The sequence below is a fragment of the Cupressus sempervirens genome, chromosome 8 (assembly GCF_028749045.1).
Source record: "Cupressus sempervirens isolate cs-2001-9-10 chromosome 8, ASM2874904v1, whole genome shotgun sequence".
Lineage (NCBI taxonomy): Eukaryota > Viridiplantae > Streptophyta > Pinopsida > Cupressales > Cupressaceae > Cupressus > Cupressus sempervirens.
This window is the reverse complement of record NC_143125.1, coordinates 167,611,681-167,628,203: the sequence shown is the minus strand read 5'-3', so window position 1 is coordinate 167,628,203 and position 16,523 is coordinate 167,611,681.

Here is a 16,523-nt window from a genome sequence, read left to right as displayed (position 1 = left end):
TCTAAGAAGTTTTTTAGTGAGAAACTCATGATGTCGATCTAAAAGATGCAAAAAAGAGCAGTGTTCTAGAGGATTTTATATTTGATTGATGATGAGGATTTGAAAAGATGAGAATGACAACATCAACTATAGAATATTGTTTGGTATTCTTAGAACCTAGATTTTTTTCATCTATGTTTCCACTAATGCCAAAGGGGAAGATTGTTAGCATGAATGTTGATAGTATTCCTTTGGGGGAGTATCTGAAGCATTAGTGAGCATGTGGCAGTATTGACATGTTACATTTGTGACTGTGTTTGTCATTGATGTTAACATAGCAATAAGTCTGTGAAGACTGGCATAGTAGAAGATATAGATCAAGATTGTATGGATAGAGGTTTGATGTTCTGGTGATGCACAGATAAGGACATGTTCCACACCATGTCTTGATGATGAGGCTAAATGCATGTAACATAAGTCGAAGACATACAAAAGTTGTAAGTGATTTATAGAGAGTGGTACAGAGATAGAGTAGCTATTAAGCAGTTTTTGATGATTGCATATATATCTTCTAATAGAGCTATAATCTGGAGATGTACAATTAGATAGTAATATAAATTAGTCTAATAATGACATCATCAAATGTGCAAGCCTTAGTGTTTCACTTGTGAGAAGTTTTATAGACTGTGGGCCAACAATGCTATTTTGATTGCAAAATAATTAATTATCTTAATATAATTAATTGGGAAAGCCTCAAGGATGACTCAAGGAATTATTTTGAAGCTATGGTATAAAGGAAAGATGTTTTCCTTGTTTGCAAAGTGTGCAATTAATGTATAGAATGCAAAGTAATCAAGGAAGTATAAAAGGAGCAGAGTGTTTGGTGAATGTGAGTAAGTGATCCAAGGGATTATTGGATGCAAAGTTTGTGATCTAGTATTAAGATCAGAAGGAGTAGAGGTACAATTGATAGGACAAAGAAAAGAGGAAGGAACAATATAGTACAATTCTAATAGTTTGCAAGGAATAATACAAAGAACATTTGGATAGTGGGTTCATTGGTCTTCCCTGAAGCTATTTGGATAGTGGGTCCATCTACCTTCTACAACTCCTAAAAGGGTTGGCACAACTCCTAACAAACTTGGAATCTCCTAACAAGGATTCAAAGTCTCCTAATAGAGACTGATATGTACTAAATATTTTCATAGACTCCTAATAGGGTCCATCCTCTAATAAGGAACATTTATATTAGTACATCATCTTGTGGGTATCATCCCCACTGTCATTTTCCCTCTGATCAAGGATTTTCCAAGTTAACATATTTGGTGTTATTGTGCATGAGTATCTTATTGTGGTTTTTGATTATATTACTCATAATGTTAAGACTAAATAAGGTTTATAATTGTGATAATAGTTGTATAGCTAATTCACCCCCCACCCCCTCTTAGTTATATTGGTGGACTATATATTCTAACATAAGTTTCCTTCCTCTTGACTAGGCTTAGGTGCATCCAAAAAAAAAAATCTAAAGTTTCTGCTATTGTCAATGAGTCTTTACCTTTTTTCATCACTTACAGCATAGCCTCTTTTTTTTTCTTGTACACTTGTTCATAGTTTCCTCCCATAATCAAAATTGCCCTTGTATTAATTCCCAGTAATGGTTCTAGGCTTTTAATGATTCCCCCAAAATTCTCTTCATTTTTAATTTCACAAATTTTTCTAATAATTCTTTCTTTTATAGCTTTTTCTTCTTCCTTAACTCTCCCTTTTCTATTCTTTAGCCTCTCATACAAAACATTTGGTATTTGGCCATGAATATTTATATACTTTTCATTGAACGATATCATATATCTAATTATAGAATTCTCTAATTGAAACTTTTCAAAATTATCATAGAGATTATAATTTTTTTTTAGCTTGGTGAGGTTTCCTTTATTGATAATCATGTTGTTCATGTTTCCATTTCTTTCTACTCTCATTGGCATCTTCTAGTTTATCCTTTTCTACTTTCTCTTTCTCTAGTCCCGACTCTCCTTGTGTTTTCATCTTTTTTTTTTTCTAATTATGTTTCTTGTTCTTGTAGCTTCTTCTATTTTCCAAAATAGGTGAGAAATGTCTTCTACCTTTTCCTAGGTCTAGTAGTTAATTCTTTCACTCTTTTATGTTTTGGAAATTCCTATTTTTCTTGTTTAACTTTAATTTGTACTATTCCTAAAGTACTTCTTGTTGATATTCTCTAAGATATTGTTGTTGATGGTTGTACTTTTTTCATTTTTATCTACTCCTCTTGTGTAAGAGCTATTTATTCATAAGGTTCTATAGATGATTGCACTGATGGCACTACAATTGTGACTATCATGGAAGATCCACTTTCTATTGCAAGTGGTTTGGAATTAAAATTTTTAACTATCCACTAGCTCTCATCTCCTTAGGTGTGTCTAATGCCTCTATGAACTGTTCTTTTTTCATACCTGACTCTCCGAGTAAATCATCAAGTTTCTTAAATAATTTCTTGTTTATCTCCTTATTGTAAAATTGACCTTGAACTTCTGTTAACTTTTTTTGATAGGTTCCCCATCTAGGACACTCTTTGTCCCTTTCAAACTCAAGAATTATCTTTGCATATCCTTCAAATATTTCGTCACTCATCTCATAACCCATAGGGTCAATGAATTTTACTCTAAGCTTAACTTATTCTATGCATGTTACAAATGTTTCAAACATAAAGCATAGTCTTTATATTTCTCCACAATAGCAGGTGGTATCCTATACCTTTATTTCATTTCTATTTTAAAATCATTCATCATTATTAAAATATCATCTTTGATTCTATCTGTAGGATTCTTTCTAAAGTAATGAGTGATCAACTCCATTGTGCTCTTGTTTGTATCTCATTTGTAACTAGGTGTTCATGGAAATATTCTTGTCACTTGAAAGAATAAATTTATTAACAATGATTCAAATCTAGAAGTTGGATTCTTATTCTTTTTTATTTTATCTAAGTTATCAACCAATTGTTGCATAAGGATTTCACACATATTAACTTTCTCATTTCCTACAATCACCATATAGCTTGTATGAATGAATCCAACCGGTACAAAGTTTACCATATAACTATTTTTCATTTTGGATCTAATTATTTTTCTAATCAATCTCACATCACTTTTCTTAATCTTGTCCAATTTCATGTTTTTGCCATCTACTACAGAGTTGGTGTTTGTCTCAACCAATTATTTTTCTTGATAGGGTTGTTATCATTAAATTACTTAAACTAGTAAGTTTATCGATCATATCATTATGAATTTTATGGGACTCAAGTTGCATTCATGTTTTGAGTGCCATTCTAAAATTTTGAGTCAAATTGAGCCCCTTTAAGTGCATTTAATGCATGAGTGTCTAGCTATCACTTTGAGGCTTTTGAGGTGTTTTATGTTTCTAACACCTTTCATTCAGCATGTGCATGTGACTTGTGATGATAAGTTTTCATTTTGAATCATTTCGTGAAGTGTTATTTTGAGCATTGTTCATATCTGCATTTTGCCTATGTCAAACAATGACAGGAAGCCTAGTTTGCAATTGAATATCTTGCACCCAATAAAGTTTCATGATTTGATACTTTGGGAGTGTCTAGTATGCATATCATAGAACCTATATTTTATTTTTCAAATCATTTTGGTATGTTTTGACTAGGTTTTGAATTACTATTGTCATGTTGATGCATATTTTCTAGAATTCTAGGAGGCCCTATTTGACTAGTTATAACTTTGACCTAGTGGACCAAAATAAGAAAATTCCTTTTGCATTATATTCTAGAGGTCAAACACTTTCTATGTTCCAAATTTGAGCGTATGAAGAATTGGTTTGACAAGTTTTCAAACGTGATTCTAAATGTAATTTATGATGTTTTACTAGTGTTAAGAAATGTAGATTGATTGGTAGCCCTATTCAGGATATCATAACTCTAAATTCGTGATAGATGAGACCAAATGGATTTATACCACTATGTTCTACTCTTAAAAATACTATAAGTGTGCCAGTTTTTGAGTCTTGACCAATCCATCTGTACACTTTCTCAGGTCCATTCTGTTTGTGCAAATTGTTATTTTGCCAGTATTCCCAATTTTGCAAATCCAAGTACCTAACTTTGAACACCTGCCAAATATGCTCATTTATTTATCATGAGCCCAAATCATATATTTATTCTCTCCTAATGAAAATTAACTAATACCCCAATTTTTGTGTACCTAAGTATCCATTTGACTTGTTTTCAAAGCCAAAATTGAACACACTTTATTGTTTTATGAGATTTTTGCTTGCACATAGTTTCACGATGGTAACTTTGACAGTCAATATCTTTTAACCCGAGTGTCATCATGAGATGAAATGTAACAAGGTACAAAAATGTGGACCAAAGAAGTGACATGTCAGATCTTAAGGCCCGGTTGTTGGTTTTGGTCAGTTTTTAAAGCCAGCTTCAGAGCATTCCTGTTAGAAAATTATAGTTTGCAAAAGGGTGAAACAAGAGTTTTAAAATCACAAAATAATGATTTTTTGGAATCTAGTTAGTATGATTTGTTGGAAGCATGAATTCTATTGATATTATTTTGGGGGAGTATTGTAGATATGTTACATTCATGACTGAGTTTATCATTGATGTCAACATAGCAGTCTTCTATGGTATCTAACAGAAGAACAACAGAAAGATCAAGTTGGTATGGATAGCTAGGTGAGTATTCTATCTATCTGAGGTTATGGGAGATACTTCTAAGTATATAGTATATGCAATTAATGTCGGATGAAGAAATGTTAAGTCTAAATTTTGGTGATGTTTGTTCTAAGATAGATTTTATAGAGGCATGTTCTAGTAAACTTGTTATATCTGTTAGCATAATTCTTATTCTGAGAATCAAGGTTGAGGATGTGAAGACAACTTGTTGGTAATGGTGTGTCTAAGTTCACTCATCATAATATTATGTGTACGGAAATATATTCAAGTTGCAAGGCAGAAGAATAATGTTATCGCTGAGTGTGGTCTTCTTAATGTGGTCCTATAATAATTAATTGAGAAGGTCTAATATCCAACTCAGGGAATTGTTTTATGGGCTTGGTATAAAGGAAGGATATTTTCCTTTATCATGGATTATGGATAATGATATGAAAAAGTGATTGTAAGTAGCAGAAAGTGGAATGCAAAGTTGAGCAGAGTAGAGTGGAAGTGAAGGAAACTTCATTGCCAAGGTTTTGTTGAGTGATTTGAGGTTTGATATTTGGATCCAAGATTTGTGACCTAGTCTACAAGGTCTAACAAAGATTAGTTTAGTTAAAAAAATAAAGAAAAGAAGAACATAACAATAATTTTGCATGTTTGAGGAGTGAGCTCTTCTTGTAGTTGAAATTACATGTTTGAGTAGTGGGCTCTTCTTGCATACATTGTACTACAACTCCTAATAGGGTTGGAATCTCCTAACAGAGATTCAAAGTCTCATAATAGGGAATCATGTGTACTAAATGTTGTAATAGACTCCTAACAAAGTCCATCCGCTAACAAGAAATATTTATATTAGTACATCATCTTGTGGGTATCATTCCCACTAGGGTTTTCCCTCTTATCAAGGGTTTCCCTAGTTAACATTTCTAGAATAATTGTTTATGTGCATGTTATTATGGTTGTTGTTTACTTTGGTTGAATGGTTAAGTTTTTTTAAAGAAGATAAATATTTTAACTGTTGGATAACTTATTCTCCCGCACCCCCCCCCCCCCCCCGGCTGCCCCACCACTCTTAGTTAGCTTGGTGGGCTATTGTTTCTAACAATTGGTATTAGAGCATTAGATCCTTGAAGATAAAGTTTAAAAACTTTAGGAGATCATGGTGAGAGAAGATAGTCCTAAGTTAGATAGAGGAAATTTTGACATAGATGTTATTAGATTTGTGCTGAAATCAAAGCATTGAGTTTCTTGATAGAGGCACAAGTGAAGATAGATCTAGATCCGAAGAAGACATGAAGATCATGGAAGGTATCAAGATTTTCTTATGAAAAGAGAACAAGAAGGTATGAAATTTTTTGTGTGTTGGACATGTAATAAGTTTGGTAATTTTTCATCTACATGTCTTAAGAGAGTAAGAAAAACTAGAAAGAATTTTCTCTTTTGATGAAGATGAAGAATTTAAAGCATGGAAAGATTCTTGAATGATTGTGAGCTTAGATTGGTTAAGAAAGAGGAAGTATTAGAAGAGATAACCTTGGTAAATATTATTGATCCAAAGGCTAACCATGGAAATGTGGAAGTTATCATTAATGATTTGCAAAATGAGAATCAGATTGAAGAACAAATATTTGATCCTAGAATAGAAGAAAGAGTTGAGTTGAAGACCCCTTAACAAAATGACATTACAAAAAGATGAAATAGGTAAGTAACAAAAGTAACTATGTTAGCTGAAAATGATGTATCCAAGATTATTTGGAGAGAAGCTATGAATACAACAATCTACACTATGAACAGAGTGCAAGTCAGGAAAGACATAAACAAGACCCCTTATGAACTATGGTTTGGTCATTCACCTATAGTTAACTATTTCAGAATTTTTTGTAGTAAGTGTTATATCAAAAGAGATGATGATATTGGTAAGTTTGATGCTAGAAGTGATGAAGGTATGTTTCTTGGTTATTCATTAAAAAGAAAGGCTTATAGATTTTATAATTTGAGAACTAAGACTATTATGGAAAGTGCAAATGTGAGAATTAATGAGAAATTTAGGATACAAGATAGAATAATTGATTACAATTTAGATGATGTTGTTGTTACTAAACCAAGGAATGATTAAGTGTTTCTTGAGACTAATAATGATTTGTAGAATGAAGGAGAGTTGAGGTAGGAGCAAATCTTGGAACCTTCAGTAGAGCCAAGAGTTGAGATAGCAACTCATACTTTGGGAAAGAATATGATAAAGAATCACTCATTCGAGCAGCTCATCAAAAGCAAAGATAAAGGTGTGATGACAAGAAGTAGAGTCAATGAAGAACTATGTTTAATATCTCAAGTTGAACCTAAGAATGCAGATGAAGCATGTAAAGATGACTATTGGAAACAATCTATGAAAGAGGAATCGGATCAGATAGTCAAGAATAAGACATGGGAACTGGTCCCTAGACTAGTAGACAACAATGTGATAGGAACTAAATGGTTTTTCAAGAAAAATATGAATGAGCAAGGAAAAGTTTTAAGGAACAAGGCAAGATTGGTATGTAAAGGTTACTCATAGCAAGAAGGAATAGACTATGATGAGACCTATGCTCCAGTGGCTAGAATAGAAGTAATAAGATTATTCTTAGTCTATGCAGCACAAAATAAATTCAAAGTGTATTAGATGGATGTTAAGTCACCATTTTTGAATGGAGAACTTGAAGAAAAGGTGTACATTGAGTAGCCTGAAGGTTGTCCTTTGACAGATGATAAGGACATAGTATGCAAACTGAAGAAAGCATTGTATGGCTTGAAGCAAGCACCTGTAACTTGGTATGCAAGGTTGGACAAGCATTTGACAAAGCTTGGATATAGAAAAGGTATGATAGATAATAACATATATTGGAAAAAAATTGATGATGGTTTAATGATTTTGGTAATATTTGTTGATGATATCATTTTTCGAGGAAATGATGATGAAAGTGACAAATTTGCTGAAGAGATGAAGAAAGAATTTGAGATGATTATGATAGGAGAAATGAAATATTTCCTATGTTTACAGATTGTACAAAATAAAGAAGGAATATTTATTTCTCAAACTAAATATTTGAAGGATTTACTGAAAAGGTTTGGTTTGGAAACATAAAAACCCATTGGAACACCTATGGTAATTGGACACAAGTTATGTATAAAAGATGAGACACTTATTCTTGAGCATAAAAAGTATAGATCTATGATCAAAGGATTTAATAATCTAACTCATACAAGGTTGGATATAGCAAATGTAGTTGGAATTGTTGCTAGATTTCAAGATAATCCTAGAGAAGCACATTATGTAGTAGTCAAAAGGATATTTAGATATCTAAAAGAAACATCTAAGTTTGGATTGTGGTGTGATAGGTCTAATGATTTCACTTTATGTGCCTATACTAATGCTAATTGGGCAAGCAATATGGATGATAGAAAGAGCAAAAGTGGTTGAGCCTTCTTTCTTGGAGGAAGATTGGTTTCTTAGCTAAGCAAGAAGTAGGATTGTACATCATGAAGTATAGGGGAAGAAAAATATGTTGCAGCAGAAAATAATTTCAATCAAGTTGTTTGGAAGAAACAAATGCTGAAGGATATAAGGATAGAAACCAGTGAACCTATTGTCATGCATCATGACAACACAAGCACTGTAAATATGTCTAAGAATCCAATGTTGCACTCAAAAACTAAGCACATTTCTATTAAGTATCACATGTTGAGAGAGAAAATTGTAGAAAAGAAAATTAGATTGGAATATGTGAGAACTAAAGAGAAAATTTTAGATATATTCACTAAGCCTCTTCCTAAAGAGACTTTTGAGTATTTGCGAGATATGCTAGGGGTTATGTCCCTTCCTACATCAAAGTAGATGATGTAAGAGTGCATCAGTTTAGTGTAATAGAGAACCATTACTGTCTGGACTAAATGCTAATGCTTCCTATATGGGGGAGTATCTATGATGGACAGAGTCATCTAAGACTCTTGTTGGATTTTTTTTGAATAGTATCTTTGGACACTTGAGCTAGTAAGAATTAGTTGTTGCTAAGTTTGATGGTTGTTGAAACCTTTGACATTGATGCCAATGGGGGAGAAGTTCAACATGAAAAGCATCATGAGAAGATCATGAGGAGAAGACAAGCAAGAAAAAGTATAATATGTTCGAAAGAAGTATAATATGGAATGAAAATTTGATGGAAATAACATTGAGGTACATCAATGGGGGAGAATGATTGATGAATAGGATTTGAAAAGAAAGATGAATAGTCTTTCATTGGTATTCTTGGAACTAGATGTTTTTGGTCTATGCTACCATCAATGCCAAAGGGGGAGATTGTTGGAAGCATGAATAATGATGATATTCCTAGGGGAGAGTATTGTAAATATGTTACTATGATGATATGTTACATTCATGGCTGAGTTTATCATTGATGTCAACGTAGTAGTCTTTTGTGGTATCTAACATAAGAACAACAAAAAGATCAATTTGGTATAGATGACTAGTTGAGTATTCTAACTATTTGAGGTTGTGGGAGATAATTCTAAGTATCTAGTATATGAAATTAACATCAAATTAAGAAATCTTAAGTCTAGAAAAAGTTATGTAAGTTTTGGTGATTTTTTTCTGAGATAGAGTTTACAAAGGCATGTTCTAGTAAAATTGTTATTCTAAGAATTGAGGTTGAGGATGTGAAGACAACATGTTGGTGATGATGTGGCTAAGTTCAATCATCATAATATTATGTGTACGAAAATATATTCAAGTTGCAAGGTAGAAGATTAATGTTATCACTGAGTTTAATGTGTTCTTAATGTGGTCCTATAATAATTAATTGAGAAAGTCTAACAGTTGACATAGGGAATTATTTTATGGACTCAATATAAAAGAAGGAAATTTTCCTTTGTCATGGAGTGTGGATAATGATATGAAGAAGTGATTTTAAGTAGCAGAGAGAGCAGAATGTGAAGTTGAGTAGAGCAGAGCGAAAGTGAAGGAAACTTCATTACTGAGGTTTTGTTGAGTGATATGAGGTTTGATATTTGGATCTGAAATTTGTGACCTAGTTTACAAGGTCTAACAATGATTGGTTCTATTAAAAGAATAAAAAAAAGAAGAACATAACAATAAATTTCATGTTTGAGTAGTGAGCTCTTCTTGTAGTTGAAATTGCATGTTTGGGTAGTGGACTCTTCTTGCATACATTGTACTACAACTCCTAATAGGGTTGGAGTCTCCTAACATGGATTCAAAGTCTCCTAGTAGGGGCTCATATGTACTAAATGTTGTAATAGACTCCTAACAGGGCCCATTGTCTAACAAGGAATATTTGTATTAGTACATCATCTTGTGGGCATCATTCCCATCGAGGTTTTCCCTCTAATCAAGGGTTTCCCTAGGTAACATATCTGGTGTAATTATCTATGTGCATCTTATTATGGTTGTTGTTTACTTTGGTTGAATGGTTTTTTTTTTTAAAGAAGATAAATGTTTTAACTATTAGATAACTGATTCCCCCTTCAGTTATCTTGGTGGACTATTGTTTCTAACATTATTCACTCTTTGAATCAATCTAATAGTTTAGTCATTTGAAAATGATTTATTTTTTAGCCGGACCCACTTTGGGGCCTGACTGACTTCACCAAACTAGTAGATTTTGAGGGAATAGAAGGTGTGAAATGAAATAAGATATGGACTTCACTCACCATTGGAAAATTATGGATGCTATTTGTTGTTATTGTTCTTAGGTATGTAGCTACTATTGATCTTTTCATGAACAATAATGATCTCCCATTTGGAGAATCATTAATAGTCAAAAAGGGTACAAGGTCATTAAAGGATGAAACAAATACATGTGGAGCACTAGATGTGACCAAATGCAATTTCTTCAATTATGGTAAAGGAAATAACTTGATCAGCTATGCCACTAGATTTTCAATTATTTTGTTTATTGTTCTTGTAAAAGTAGCTATGTTTCCTTTAACTAAATAGTAGCAATATAAGTACACTAGGAATCAGGAAATGGTTCAACTTGAGACTGCCAAACTATGCAAGCAAGTTGGTGTAAATCCACTAGCAGAATGATAACCAACACTAGCAACCATACCTATTTGGATTGGTTTGGATTGAGCTCTCTCAAATTTGGAAAACAAGGGTTTGTTGATAGGTGATTTCTTTTTTTATCCCCTCTTTGGCTAGTCTTACCGCTATTGCATCTCGGTGAATTGGGAGCGGGATCTCATGGATTTTCCCATTTGTGGATGGGCATACACCTCTAATGATTGTGATAGAATTGGAGCCATTCATACCTAAAGATTCATATGGGTGTAATTGTTTATGTCTAGCACAACAACTAGTGTTTCAAATGAAGGGGTGAGATAAGAAGGCTTTTTCATAAGATAAATCTTAGGAGCAAATAAAATCCAGGCATAATAAAACTTGAGAGGATTACAGTTTCTTCTAATGCCTCCACAATAGATTGTATTACTGAGCTTATCCAAATACCCACAAATGGAAAAGACATCTATCCAAGGTAGATATTTGTTTGCCTTATATGGTGTGCAATCAAAGTATCTATGCTATTCTAAAGGTGGATAATTGAGCTCAGTCAGACCCCTGTTCTGAATACCTTTGCACTCAATATACCTTCATTACAAATCTAAAAAAATCCCTTTGTGGTCACAGTTTTGAGCAATAATGTGGAAAACAAAAAATTATTTTATCCCACATATGCTATGTGCGGATGCTTCAAGAACTTTATAAGCATGAAGACACAATTGTATAGTGTCTTAAAGACACTTGGCTTTTGGAAGCCATAATCTACTTGCATGGGGCCTAATACCATTAGAGAGGCATGAAAAAAAATTGAACCAAACCGTAGGCCGAAATGATGGCATTAGCAGTGATAGGTGGATGAATGAGCAGCTGCCACATGGCACAAAAATTGAGGTGGGCCTAGATCATGTGATCACAATAGTTAGAGTGTGATTAAGCCTAACCGCAGTGACTAGGCAATGCAATTAGTTAATTGCTAGGTGCAACTTTGGACAGTTAATGCTAAGGTGAAGTTTGAGGCTTCGACGGTGCAAAAATGCTTATTTTGCATAGTTGCACCAATTAACCTGAGGTTAAGGAAACAAGCTCTAAAGAAAAAAATGGGTTCGTCACCTGGTCACAGTGGTTAAAGAGTAGTTAAGGTTTAATGCTCCAAAGGTGCAAAAAAAGACATCTGGTGATGACTGATGAATTAGGTGCTACCACATGTCACAAGAGGGTTGACCAAGTTTGACCCAGATGCAAAAATAAAGGAAAAAATGTAAAGTCATGAAAAAATAATTTTTTTGTTATTTTTCCTTCAAAAAAATTCAATGTACATTCTCAGGCTAGATTTTAGAAACTAACTTTGAGTATAATATAATGTTGAAACTATATTAGAATTTAATTTTTTTCATATTTAAATGTTTGATTCATGGCTAAGGGCCTGCAACTTCGAATGCATGCCAGAGGCTTTATATTTTTCTAAAATATAGAGTGCAGTATACCGTTGGAAAGGGAAGAAAGTGAATTTTCCATTTTATGATAATAATATGCACAGGTATTCACTAGTAAAAGTTATAGCTATTTTTGTAAAATTAAGGGCATTTTCACCAAAATAATTGATTTTCATGATTGAGCATCAGAATTAGTTAGAGAGAAAATAGGGGAGTCTGTTGGCTCCAAATTTGGGGGAAAATGTCTTAAGAGTTTCATTTTGCCTCTAAAGTCATTTGGTGGGTTTTTTAGCATGTATTTTAGTATCAGATCTGGTACTTTTCAAATCAATTGTATGTTTCCATCTTCTGAAGATATTTTCATTAGTTAGTAGAGACAAGAGGATAAAATCTGATTTTTAGTTTTAGGAATAGAGTAGAGAGAAGTTCTTCATCGACAAGTGGATTTTTTTCAAGTGAACAAATGGCAACATCAAATATGATCTAGGAATTATTCCTATCTATTTATTCTCTTCTTCTCTAATTTTCTAGGGTTGGTTCCCAAGTTTTCTGAGCAAGCTCTCAATTAGGTTTCCACCATTCTTTAGAATTGCTCTCTATATGAACATCGGTTAATGAAGTTTTACAGATAGTCCTAGTCTATTTAGTTGTTTTATGAGTTAATTTTATGCATCCTTGTGTATTTATTTCAAGGAAATAAGTAAAATGGAGCAACAACTTTATCTTCAATCTTAATCTTGTCTCCTATTCGTGTTGTTTGTAATCTTTTGTGGTTTGTGAACAAAGAGCAAAAAAATTAGTTGCAATATGTTTTAGGTTGTATGTGTTCATATATTTTGCTTGTGATTCAAGGAGTCATGTAAATGATTAGTTTATCATCACAAGGTTGCAGATTTCATTAAGAGATAGTTCAAGTATGAGATCCAAAAATGATGCAGATGTATGATTCACAAGGTGAATGGATAGATTTGGAAGTCTTGATATATGAGATGTATCAATATTTTCCAAAGCTATATGTTAGTTATTTGTGGAGTTTCCCAATAGATAAGGCACTAATCAACTACATGATCTATGTGTTTTGTTGTTCATGTCTTGGTGATGCTAAAATTAATATTATAATCAAAATCCTTTTCCCTTTTTGTTGAAGAGTAGAAAAGACTTGCCCTCACTTAGTTTATCAAGTTCATGAGTCATGTTATTAGATATTTCATGTTCATGATTGTTTGCATAAGCAATAGAAGATCAAGGGTATTATCTTCTTTATAAGATTTAGTTGTATGTTTTGAAACTTGTACCATATGAAAGAATATATAGGTTTACCCGCCTAGGTTTTGTAGACCTAAAGAAGAAGGAGTATAACCTTATAGTTGGCCCTAGTTTCTAAATGGGTATGTTGTAGATGGAAATTAGCTTCCCCTAGATGTATTTGTTCCTATCATTGGTTATTTGAAAAGTTGTTAATTCAGGAGCCAACACAATCATCATAGTAATTTCACCTACCCAGAACATGTCCTCGTGAATTCTGCTCACTATGATTTTGGTCAACTCATGTCGATCAAATTCCTTAAAGATCATATGTTTAGTAATGTTAAAGTCATCTAGCTTCTCAAACCATTTTTTGAAAGTTAAATCATTGTTGTAAACTAGGTTCATGTCCTTTTCAATTTTATTATTCCCAATTGACTGAAATTTGCAATCGATGTATGCTCAGATGTCTTCTACGTGTAAACCCCTATTAGAACTTGTGAAAAAATATAGATGGGTCATCCTCAAGTGAAATTTAAGGATGTTCCTTGAATTTATACCTAGGCCCCTTGCTAATATCACATACAATTGGAGTTTCCATATTTTCAAACTTAAAACCTTTACTTCTCTTAAAAACACAACTTTGCAAGTGATAAATACCTTTTGAAATCATAAAACTAGGGCTTGGATGAATTCACTTCTAGTCTTCTTCAAGACACTCCAAATTTTCTCTCAAATTCTTAGGAAATGGATCTTTAACCTTTTTTCATGATCGAATAATGGTCATTCAAAGGATTTCAACCATTATATGTGATTTAATTCAATTATGCATTAATTACACAAGTATGCAAGTAAATAAAGGCCAATTCCCTTAAACCAGAGAACTTTTTTTTATTTGCACACTCACATATGAACTTAGATATTTATGTGCTCTTAACAATAGTTTCCTTTTATCCATCTAAACCTTATCCCAACTTTGCAAGTCTTAATTCAATCCCTCAGGGGTTAAATATTTTTCTGATGTCATTTCCCCTTTACTTATCAATGAATAAATTTCTTAAATTGAAGTGAGTTTGTCAGAAACTATTACTGACTTGAACTTATTTTCAGGTGTATCAATTGTCTTCTTTTCTACCCAAATTTACATGCTTGCTAGTGTCTTATCTTTAACAAATTTTTCATTGAAGTTCTCTATATGTTCTTTCACATTCTCTTTCTATCTAACATTTCTATTTTTATTCCTTCTCATGTTGTTTGCATTCATTCTAAAGTTAGGTGTCTTTGAATTCTATGATCTCATGTTATTTGGAATTCTCATGCTATTCATCCTTCAAAATCTTCTTGTATGTCCCATATTATTACAAATCTGACATGCTATCACATTGTTTTCATATATAGGTCCTAACTAATTGATCTGTAATCTGCAATCTCTAGCAATATGTCCAAAAATTTTGCACTTATAACCATGACTCCATTTCTTATGACATTAGTTGCACCAATAGGTCTACTAGTTGTAGGGTTGGTACCTTGATACATATTATTATTAAATCTATGTAGTCTGCATTTGTTATCTTTATATTCATAAGCATAAAACTTATACAAATAACCAAAAATAGGGTTAGTATACTTACTTGTACAATCGTTCTTCATTTGACTTGTTTCATTGCATGCAAAGCATCTTTCAGTAATTTTTCTTCTCATTTCTTTATTTTTTTCATATTGTTTAGGTAATTCCTTTTTTAGATCTTCTTGTTGGTGTTTAGGCTGTTGAATCACAAGATCTAGGTCCTTGGTAACTTCATATCTCTAGATGATTCAACTTCATAGTAACCAATACCAGTCTCATCATAAATAGGTCTTTGTTCCATGATATTCTCAGCAATTTTTTCAATCCCAGAATAAAGCTTCTCAAGATGTTTCTTTGTTTGTGTAAGGTCTCCTTTCACAATAGTATTCTACTTCTCAAGTATTATACATTGTATCTTTTTATTCTCAAGTTTAGATGTCACCTTTGTAATTTTGGATTTCAAATCTACATTCTTAGTTCTTAAATCTAATTTAATTTTCTTCTCATCTTCCATAAAATTCATCTTAACATTGGTAATTTCAAGTTCATGCTTTAGGATCATATTTTCCTTCTTTAGCTTAGAATCTACATCAGTATCTTTGATTTGATCATTTGACTCATTCTTCTTCGAATTATTAAATTCAATCCGCTCTTTTAATTTTTCAAATGGTAGCTTTTTTCTTTTTGTATCTTTTCTCCAAATTGACTCTTTCTTTTGTGATTGCATCAAGTTCCTCAAGAGCTTCCTTCGGATTCTTGTGTAATCCATAGTGATCTCACTCAAGCTGTTAGTTTAAGAATTTGTGAAAAATAAATATAAACCAGAATCTAATGAAGGAGATAGATTATTCAAGAGGAAATAAAATTGTTAGAATAAAAATACAAAAATAACCTTTGATGTAAATTTTCAAAGGCATAATATCATCAATATTTCCTAATGTGTAATACTCAAGAGCTAGCCTATTTATATAGGCAAGAGCTAGGAGGATATTTGGACAAAATTGAGACAAGTGTCTCAACTTGGAGGAAGTAGAGCCCTAATGGAGTCAACAACCTGCTATCCACCTAAAATCTAGAAGGGTGGTGCCCAAATTAGAATTAACCACATGTGATATCTTAGGAGTAGTTGGAGTCAAAAGGATAACTTACAATATTATCCTAATAATAATATGCAAGAATATATAGTTCCTCTTAATTTATAAACTCGCCTAAGTAAAATTAATATAAGAGTGAAATGGGAAATATCTATTTACTCTAACATCCTCCCTTAAGATTAACTTAGGGAGTAATATAATGCAATATATAGCTAATGGGTCCTAGCATAAAAGTCATGTTAGGTACCCATGTACAACTAAAAAGAATCCTCTAAGAACTAGAGAAAAGGGAGAAAAACTAGTGGGACAAAACTCCTCTCCAAAAGAGAGTAGAAATGAAGCTAAAAATCTCTATAAGAAGACACCTATCACACCCCAAGCAAGGTGCACAATCAAATTAACTTTCTCTGATCAAAGAGTTTGGTGAAGATGTATGTAGTCT